Here is a 10,648-nt window from a genome sequence, read left to right as displayed (position 1 = left end):
AATATATATTTGTCATATGTATTTTTATTTGTACAATAGAAATAGGCATTTATTTTATAGTCTTTGAAAATATTACCCCAGGAATTTCTGAAAATATAGTGGTAACTTAGCGTTGCTTGTCTCTATTGGTGCACAAAAAATCCTGCAATTATGAGGCAACAAATACATGTCCTAATTTCTATTCTCCACGAATTGCTGGATAGATTGTCTGCTTTGTTAATCTCTACAAAGCAAAAATAGAATGTGAGCTCAAAATGAATTTCTTGTACAGAATCCAAAATCTGATTTTAAAAACTGAAAGAACCATTGATGCTAGCAGTCAGAAACAAAAAAACCCCAGAAATTGCTGGAAAAGTTCAGCAGGTCTGGTAGCATGTGTAGAGAGAAATCAGAGTTAATGTTTTGGGTCTAGTGACTATAGCTTAGAACTCCAAAATCAAATATTGTAAATATATGATAGTCACCATTAAATCAAATAAGTGAGCATGTCAAATACTAGGCAGCATAGGTTTAAGGTGAGAGGAGAAAGTTTAAAGGAGATGAGTGAGGAATCCTTTTTGCATAAAGGTTGGTAAGTCCCTAGAACACGTTGGCAGGTCAGGTGGTAGAAGCAGATACATTAACAAAGTTTAAGAGACATTTAGACATACACATGAATGTGCAGGAAATAGAGGGATATGCACCATCTGCAGGCAGAATGGCATCCTGATCATCACATACATGGTGGGCCAATTGGCCTGTTCCTGTGCTGTATCGTTCTATGTAAATGAATAAGGAAATAAATTGCACCCAGAAGATGGTCAGAATGTGGAATTCACATGGAAGAATTTGTGACATAATAATTCAGATGAATTCAAGAGAAAGGCAATCAGGATTATTTCAGGGAGATTTTAATAGGAAGTTGCATGAAAGTAGAGATTTGTGTGCAGCAAAAAGAATGGCATTGATTTTTATGTTCCAAAATTTCCCATGGATTGGATAATAGGAATTGTAACGTCCTTGTTCATGATAAGTTGGAGAAAGTAAGGAATTTCAGCTCTATTAATCTGGCATCTGTAGTAAGAAAAATGCTGGAATTTATTCCTAAGGATAGGGTAACAGTACATTTGTGAAATCACGGTATTATTAATCAGTGTCCATATGATATTATGGAAGTGGAATTGTGTTGGATAAGTATATTAGAATTTAATTTAGATATATGTGAGATATTGCATTTTGCTATGACTTATACAGTTAATGGTAGGGCCCTGGGAACATTGCCAAACAAAGAAACCTAGGGGTGCAGGTGCATAGTTCCTTGAAAGTGAAGTCTTGGGTAGATAGGGGGTGGTGGAGAAGGTGCCTTCATTGGTCAGAACACAGAGTACAGGAGTTAGTATGTAATGTTGCAGCTGTACAGGACCATTGCTGAGGCCACTTTTAGAATACCATATACAATTCCGGTCGTCATTTTATTAGGAGGCTGTTGTTAAACTTGAGACGAGGCAGAAATGATTAACAAGGATGATGCCGGGACTGGAAGGTTTGAGTTATAGGGAGAGGTTGAATAGGCTGGGGGGGGGTTTCCTGGAGTGTCGGAGGTTGAGGGGTGACCTTAGAGAGATTTATAAAATCATGAGGGGCACTGATATGGTGAAAGCCAAGATCTTTTTCTGAGGGTGGGTGAGTCCTAGACTAGAGGGCATGGGTTTAAAGTGAGAGGGGAAAGATTTAAAAAGGACCTGATAGTAACATTTTCATGCAGAGGGTGATGCATGTATGGAAAGATCTACCAGAGGAAATGGTGGAGGCGGATGCCAATGAGAACATTTAAAGGGCATCTGGATGAGCATCTGAACAGGAAAAATTCAGACAACTATGGGCCAAATGCAGGCTGAGTGAGTTTAGGATATCTGGTTTACACGAAAGAGTTGACAATGGTTCTGTTTCCAAGCTGTATGATTCTACGACTGTATTAAACCTTTCGAGTGTGTAACTAGCAGGAATGTTCTGGTGGAAATAGTGCATTTGCATTTTCAGAAGGTATTGAACAAGATTTTCCAAAAGATAATGTCAAACAAGACAACTCTCGTGGGATTGGAGATAATTTCTCACGTGGAGTGAGATCTGGTTAACAACAGAAAGTAGGGGGTATGAATATCAGATCATTTTCAGTAAGGCAATGTGTATCTAATGATGTGCTGAAAGGATCGATGCTAGGGATTTGGCTAATTATAGTCTGTATTACTTACATGAGATGACTGAGTGTTTTCTCAAGTAGGACATCATACATCCACAGGACATATCTAGTTCCCGATGAAAATGAGAGGAGGTAGGACATGTCTGATAATTTCTGGAATTAGTCTGAAGACCTGACTTTAATAGCAGAAAGAAATGTTCAAATTTGGTTTTAGTCAAGATCAGTGAATGCATTATAAAATGTCACCTCCTACCCACAGTATCACCAACTGTCACACTGCTGAATGCACTGCAGTCTCACCACTCGCCTCCTCAGAAATCACGACTTTTGCTGAGCATTCAGAAACCCCACCTCATGCACAATGAAACGTGAGATTATTCCATTTCTGTTGTGAATGGAAGTAGCTGATAAGCTGATGTCAGAATAGAAGCAACAGGAAACAGGTATGTCTGCTTCTCCTGAGTTCCTTGGTGCTACAATGCCTTTACAGCTGACATTACTGGAACATCCAGGATGTTCACATTTTTCTTGCATGCTGCCCCTTCACATATCCAATCCCATCCTCATTTTGCTATCCAGCATGAAATGAAAACTGAAGATAATGTGGCCATGGGTCACTTGCTTTCCATCCGATCCTAGTTACCTTACCCCAATTTACCCCTTTTGCATTTCTCATTAAAGACATCCAAGAGCACCTTCTTGTCCAGGAGTTCCAGCCTCTTTGTGAAAAATTAGAATGACACCAAACATCTGATGAAGAAGCACTATCACTTGATCTGATAAAACCAGGAACTTGCTCAGATACAGGTACCATATCAATTTTAGAAAAGTATAAAGAAAGACATTGTTTTTGTCGTGCTTTTCCTGAACAATAAAGATCTCAAAGCAATTTACAGTTAATGAAACATGTCTGAATTATGGTCACTTCTTGTGATAACCTCCTCAAGGCCCATGGGAAACCGTTAATTAATCTCATGTTGGCCTTGTTGAGTCTGAGATACCATGGTAACAGGCAATGACCTGCCCAGCTAGAACTCTTCACCTGAACCCTTTACAAGGCAGACTCAAGGGCAGGCTTATGTTGCAGTGGTAGTGTTCTCACCCTTGGTATGAGAGATTGGGGTTAAATTTCCACCTACTCCCAATATGTGTGATAGCATTTCTAAATAGGTTGATTAGAAAAAATTTTTTATGTTTTAAAAAAGCAGATTTATCAGCTCTTGTGGCATAATAGTAGAAAAGCAGACTCACATGGCCTTCTTGTGGTGCAGGTGTAGTATCTCTACCTCTGGACCAGGAGTCGCGGGTTCAAGTTCCACCTGCTACACAGGTGTATTATAACATTCCTGAACAGGTTGTTTAGAAAATATAAAGCAGACTCATCCGACCATGTGTGTGTCATTGACGTTAGACTTCATCTTCCGAGTACATTGGGTGGAATGTCTGGGGAAGAGTGATAAATTAGGTGAAAAGCATCAAATGAATAATCTGGAGTAGGTGGGATTTGAAGCCAGACTTTTTCACTCAGAGCTAGGAATACTACCACTGTGGGAATATTTTTTTTTAAATAAGTAGGCAAAAACTGAACACAAGTCCAAATGGAGTCTCAATAGCACTGCAGCAAAACTCCGCTACTTATATATTCTCTTTCCAATTCAATAAATATCAACATTTATCTTCCTAATCACTTGCTGTATTCTTATAGCAATCTGGGATGCAAAACGTCCAAGCAACATGATATACTGCTTTAAGCATAGCAAAACTTTTCAGAAATAGTCATCCCATCCATTATCTCTGCCGTTTCTGCTCCTAGCAGAATTTTGTCAACAACTTTGTAGTAAACCACTAATCAAATTACTTAACTAAATATTCAAGCTTTTGCCCTGTGTATCAAAGCATATATCGCCCTCTTTGTCCTTGATTGGCCTGATACTGCCACTTACTACATGTTTACTGTTTACATGCTAGTAGATGACTTTTATGTTTATGATCATTTCAGTGTCATATGCTTTCTTTTCCAGTTTTATTTTCTGCCACTTCTTGTTTCAGTTTATTATATTTGAGGTGCTTCTCATTTAAAGAATCTACCTGACATGCATCTTACACTGTCTTTTTTAACATTTGTTCATGAGATGCAGGCATCGCTGACTGGACCAGCAGTTATTGCTCAGATTCCATATCTCCCTTGTCATCTAAGAGACAGAGCCTTTGTTTCCCTTCTGTCTGTTCACCTGAAATATCTCACTAAAGATCATCTGTTTGCTTTGTTATGATCTTTCCCTGATAATCTCTGACTAGGTTTCTTCTCATCTCATTGAAGTTAACTACCTTCTATTTGGAAGTCATACTTTTGATTGTTATTTTTTCTACTCCATTACCAATGTAAACTTTATGATGTGATGGTGACTCTCATCCAAGTGTTTCCCCAGACAGCTTGTCCATTTGGCCCACCTTATTTCTCATCACCTGATCCAGCAATGATTCCTTTCTAGTTGAATCAAGAGTATTCTGATGAAGGAATTTTTCCTGAGATATTATCAATTCCTCCTGTCATCCTATCATTTAGTCATAACATTATTCCAATAGATATTTGTGTAATTACAGCTCTTCACTATTACCACTGTTACCACTCTCTTCACTATTACCAGTTCTTGGTCGATATTAAGGATTTGGCAATGTTATTAAATGTACAGCAAGAATATAACTTGTAAGATCATAAGACACAGGAGCAGGAATTAGGCCATTCAGCACATTGAGTTTGCTCTACCATTCAATCATGGCTGATAAGTTTCTCAACCCCATTCTCCAGCTTTCTTTTCATCCCCTTGACAATCAAGAACCTATTTATCTCTGTCTCAAATATACTCAATGACCTGGCCTCCACAGCCTTCTCTGGCAGTGAATCCCATAGATTCACCACTCACTGGCTGAAGAAGTTTCTCCTTTTCTCTGTTCTGAAAGATCTTCTCTTTTTTCCTGATGAGCCAGGACAAGTGGTAGAAGTTGTGGTGGGCGATTTCTTTGGGAACAGTGACCACAATTCTATAAGTTTTACAATACTCGTAGATAAAGAAGAGAGTGGTCCTAAGGGAAGGGTGCTAAATTGGGCCAAGGCCAATTATATCAAAATTAGGCAGGAGCTGGGAAATGTGGATTAGACACAACTATTTTAAGGGAAGTCCACATTTGAGATGTGGGAGGCTTTCAAAAATAGGTTAACGGCAGTGCAGGATAGGCATGTCCCATTGAAGGCAAAGGATAGGAAGGGCAAGATTCATGAACCGTGGATGACAGGAGAAATTGTATGACTAGCCAAGAGGAAAAGGGAAGCGTACATAAGGTCGAGGCAGCTGAGAACAGAATGGGCCCTGGAGGAATATCGGAAGAGTAAGACAAGTCTTAAACAAGGAATCAAGCGGGCTAAAAGGGGTCATGAAATTGCTTTAGCTAGCAGAATTAAGGAAAATCCCAAAGCATTTTACTCTTATATAAGAAGCAAGTGGGGTAACTAGAGAAAGGATTGGTTCACTAAAACATAATGATGGAAGGTTATGTGCCAAACCTGAGAGAATGGGTGAGATTCTGCATGATTACTTTGCATCAGTGTTCACTGAGGAGAGGAACATGATGAATCTTGCGATTAGAGATAGAAGTTTGATTAGTCTGGATCATGTTGGCATAAGGAGGGAAGATGTGTTGGGCATGCTAGAGGTTATTAAGGTGGACAGATCCCCAGGACCGGATGGGATCTATCCCAGGTTGCTGAGGGAGGCGAGAGAGGAAATAGCTGGGGCCCTGACAGATATCTTTGTGGCATCCTTCAATACAGGTGAGGTGCCAGAGACTGGAAGGTTGCTCATGTTGTCCCCCTGTACAAGAATAGTAGTAGAGATATTTCGGGTAACTACAGACCAGTGAGCCTGACGGTGGTGGGGAAGTTGTTGGAGAGGGTACTGAGAGATAGGATCTATTTATATTTGGAAAGGAATGAACTTATCGGTGAGGGACAACATAGTGTTGTGCGGGAGAGATCATGCCTTACCAACTTGATAGAGTTCTTCGAGGAAGTGATCAAGTTGTTAGATGAAGGAAAGGCTATTGATGTCATGGACTTTAGTAAGGCATTTGATAAGGTTCCCCATTGTAGACTAATGGAGAAAGTGGAGTCACATGGTGTGCAGGGTGTTCTAGCCAGGTGGATAAAGAACTGGTTGAGCAACAGGAGACAGAGATAGTAGTTGAAGGGACTTTCTCGAAATGGTGTAAGGTGACAATGGTGTTCCACAGGGGTCAGTATTGGGGCCACCGTTGTTTGTAATATGCATAAATGATCGAGAAGAGAGCATTGTTGGTATGATCAGCAAGTTTGCAGATGACACAAAGATTGGTGGAGTGGCAGAAAGCATAAGGGGCTGTCAGAGAATACAGGAGGATATAGATAGACTGGAGAGTTGGACGGAAAAGTGGCAGATGGTTTTCAATCCAGACAAATGTCAGGTGATGCATTTAGGCAAGTCTAATTCTAAAGTGAATTATACAATGAATGGAAGGTTTACAAGGATGTTGCCTGGTATGGAAGGTGCTAGCTATGAAGAGAGGTTGAGTGAGTTAGTTTTTTTTCACTAGAAAAAAGGAAATTGAGGGGGGTCCTGATTGAGGTTTACAAAATCATAAAGGGTATAAACAGGGTGGATAGAGACAAGCTTTTTCCCAGGGTGAAGGATTCAATAACAAGAGGTCATACTTTTAAAGTGAGAGGTGGAAAGTTTAAGGGAGATACACGTGGTAAGTACTTCACACAGAGGTGGTGGGCATTTGGGACGCATTGCCAGCAGAGGTGGTAGAGGCCGGCATGGTAGATTCATTTAAGATGCGTCTGGACAGATGCATGAGTAGGTGGGGTGCAGAGGGATACCGATGCTTAGGAATTGACCGACAGGTTTAGACAGTACATTTGGATTGGCTCAGGTTTCAAGGGCCAAAGGGCCTGTTCCTGGGCTGTAAATTTCTTTGTTCTTTGTACTCTGAGGCTATGCCCTCAAGTTTTAGTCTCTCCGACCAATGGAAACATCTTTCCAACCTCCACTCTGATTCAGACCATTCAGTATTCTGTAAGTTTCAACTAGATCTCTCCTCATCCTTCTAAACTCTATTAAGTATAGACCCAGAGTGCTCAAACATTCCTCATATGTTAAGCTTTTCATCCCTGAGACCATTCTTGTGAACCTCCTGTGCACATGCTCCTGGGCCAGTATATCCTTACTGAGAAATGGGGCCCAAAACTGCGCACAATACTCCAAATGTGGCCTAGAGAGCCTCAGAAGTACATCCCTGCTTTTATATTCATGTCCTCTCAAAATAAATGGCAACATTGCATTTGCCTTCCCACCTAATGACTCAAGCTGCAAGTTTACTTTAAGAGAATTCTGGACTTGAACTCCCAAGTCTCTTTGCACTTTAGACTTCTGAATTTTCTCCCCATTTAGAAAATAGTCCATGCTTTATTTCTTACCAAAGTGCATGACCTCACACTTTCCCATATTGTATTCCATCTGCCACTTCTTTGCCCATTCTCCTAACCTGTCTGAATCCTTTTGCAGTCTCCCTGCCTCCTCAGTACTACCTCTCCCTTATCATCTTTCCTTCGTCAACAATATTAATTGGTCATTTACTGCATTGCTGTCTGTGAAATCTTGCAGTGCAGAAAATGGCTATTTGCCGAACCAGTCTACACTTCAAGCAGACTCATTATTGTGCATTATATTGCTGAGTGATATGATGCGGTTGAACATGTTGAACATTCTCTTCAATGCACATAACATTAGAAGGTAGGTTTCACATGCAGTAGGATATTTTACAAATTGCTGTGATCTTCAAGATGGCAGTGGAGATGGTGTGGGCACCTGCTTGGGGCAGATCTGCTCCATCATACTTCACTATATTTTCCTTCACAGCTTGTTTTTTCTTACTTTATTCTACTTACCTCCTGTGGAGAGATCGAGCCAGTGTGGAGGTCAGTGAGAGAGCATGGGGGAGCATGAGAGACTGAGCTCAACACAGAGCAGAGTGAGCCAGCATTGGGGAGATTGAGCCCTGCGTGGTGGCAATAGAGAACCCCCGGCATTTGCCGCAGTAGCAGCAGACAGCAGGCAGACCAATATCTCCGAGCATCTGCGGTGGCCTCAAGTGTGGGGAGATGGAACCTCTTGTGGGAATGCAAGTCCAGCATGGCTAGGCACTTAAGATAAGCTGCAATGTTGAACTTTATTTTTCTTTTTTCTACTTTATACTAAGAAAGATTTTAATGTTGAACTTTTAACCATATTTCCTCATTTTATTACTTTCTACCTAAGATTTTGTGCCTCGGTTGAAAGGTGACTTGTTAAGGGTGTACAAGATGTTGAGAAGCATAGATAGAGTAGATAGACAGAAATATTTTCCCATGGCAGAAATATCTTCCATGACGGAGCATAATTTTATGGTAATTAGAGGTACTTTTCGAGGAGATGTCATAGGTAGTTTCTTTACTCAGAGTTGTGGATGTGTGGAATGCATTGCCAGCAGTGGTAGTAGAGTCAGATACATTAGGGACATTTGAGGGACTCTTGGATAGGCACATGGAAATTAGTACAATGAAGGGTATGTAGGTTAGTCTAATCTTAGAGTAGGATAAAAGACCGGCACAACATTAAGGGCTGAAGGGCATCTACCATGCTGTATTGTTCTATGTTCTAAACATTTCATTGGATGCTGATTTTTGGCCACTTCCTGCTCTGTATTTTGACTGCAAAAACAAAAAACAGACTTCGGAATGGATTTTCAAAAAAACTGTCTTTTCTGGGCTGAGACTATTGTATTCTGCAAGTGCTGGTTTTGTTTAGATGTTGAACAATAAATGGTCCTTTTCAGTTAGGCTTCATTATTACGCTCATTATTATACTTCTATAATATTATAAATATTTAAGGGGTAATATGAATTCAGGGTTAGCATGAGTTGGCTGTAGCTGACCCAGGGTAATGGCTAGGTTGGCAGCACCTCAGAGGGTAATGTCAGAGACAGGTTCTGCTGGAAAAGACTCAGGTGAGAACTTTAATAAAACAGTAAATGAGAGAATACTGATGGATCTGCTATGATATCACTGGATACAGGAACTGGGCTACAGTAAAGTCTGTCAAGGGAAATGGAGGTGTCCAACATCAAATTGATACAGAACTTGGAGCTCATGGCTCTCTAGCATGGAAGTAGTAGCTAATTGTGATAGCAGTTGTGGATCCATCCATCAAGCAGCATTCAGTGGTGTGCCTTACCTTCAGTTAAACACGAATCGAGTCCAACCAACAGCTCAGTGCTACAGTGGAAGCTCAGGTGGAAGCAATGGGGGCAGCACGGTGGCACAGTGGTTAGCACTGCTGCCTCTCAGCGCCAGAGATCCGGGTTCAATTCCCGCCTCAGGCGACTGACTGTGTGGAGTTTGCACGTTCTCCCCGTGTCTGCGTGGGTTTCCTCCGGGTGCTCCGGTTTCCTCCCACAGTCCAAAGATGTGCAGGTCAGGTGAATTGGCCATGCTAAATTGCCCGTAGTGTTAGGTAAGGGGTAGATGTAGATGTCAGGGTATGGGTGGGTTACGCTTCGGCGGGGCGGTGTGGACTTGTTGGGTCGAAGGGCCTGTTTCCACACTGTAAGTAATCTAATCTAATCAATGAGATCCGTGCTGGCTCAGACTGTTGCCACCAAAGCTGCAGACAGTAATTGGATGGAGAAAGTGAGGACTGCAGATGCTGGAGATCAGAGTCAAAAAGTGTGGCACTGGAAAAGCACAGAAGATGAGGCAGCATCCGAGGAGCAGAAGAATCAACGTTTCAGGCATTAAACCCTTTATCAGGAATGTGGGGTGACGGGGGGATGCAGTGGGAAGAGGGCTGAGAGATAAATAGCAGGGTGAGGGTGAGGTAGCTTGGAAGGCGATAGGTAAATGCAGGTGGGGAGTGATGGTGAGAGGTTGGAGGGGAGGGTGAAGCAGATTGGTGGGAAGGAAGATGGACAGGTAGGACAGTTCAAGAGGGGGATGTCGAGTTGGAAGGTTTGATCTGGGATGAGGTGGGGGAAGGGAGATGAGGAAACTGGTGAAGTTAACATTGATGCTGTGAGGGTGGAGGGCCCCAAGGCGGAAGATGAGGTGTAATTTCTCCAGGCGTCGGGTGGCTTGGATTTGGAGGTGGAGGAGGCCCAGGACTTGCATGTCCTTGGCAGAGTGGGAGGGGGAGTTGAAGTAATTGGCCACAGGGCGGTGGAGTTATTTAGTGCATGTTTCCCAGAGATTTTCCCTGACACGTTCTGCGAATTGATGTCCTGTCACTCCAATGTAGAGGAGACCACATTGAGAGCAATGGACGCAGGAGATGAGGTGTTTGGATGTGCAGGAATATCGGAGATTAGTGGGGTGGAAGGTGAGGACCAGGGTGTTCTAT

This window comes from Chiloscyllium punctatum, chromosome 39 (assembly GCF_047496795.1).
Source record: "Chiloscyllium punctatum isolate Juve2018m chromosome 39, sChiPun1.3, whole genome shotgun sequence".
NCBI lineage: Eukaryota > Metazoa > Chordata > Chondrichthyes > Orectolobiformes > Hemiscylliidae > Chiloscyllium > Chiloscyllium punctatum.
The sequence above is the reverse complement of the archived record's forward strand: the minus strand, read 5'-3'. Positions refer to the sequence as shown.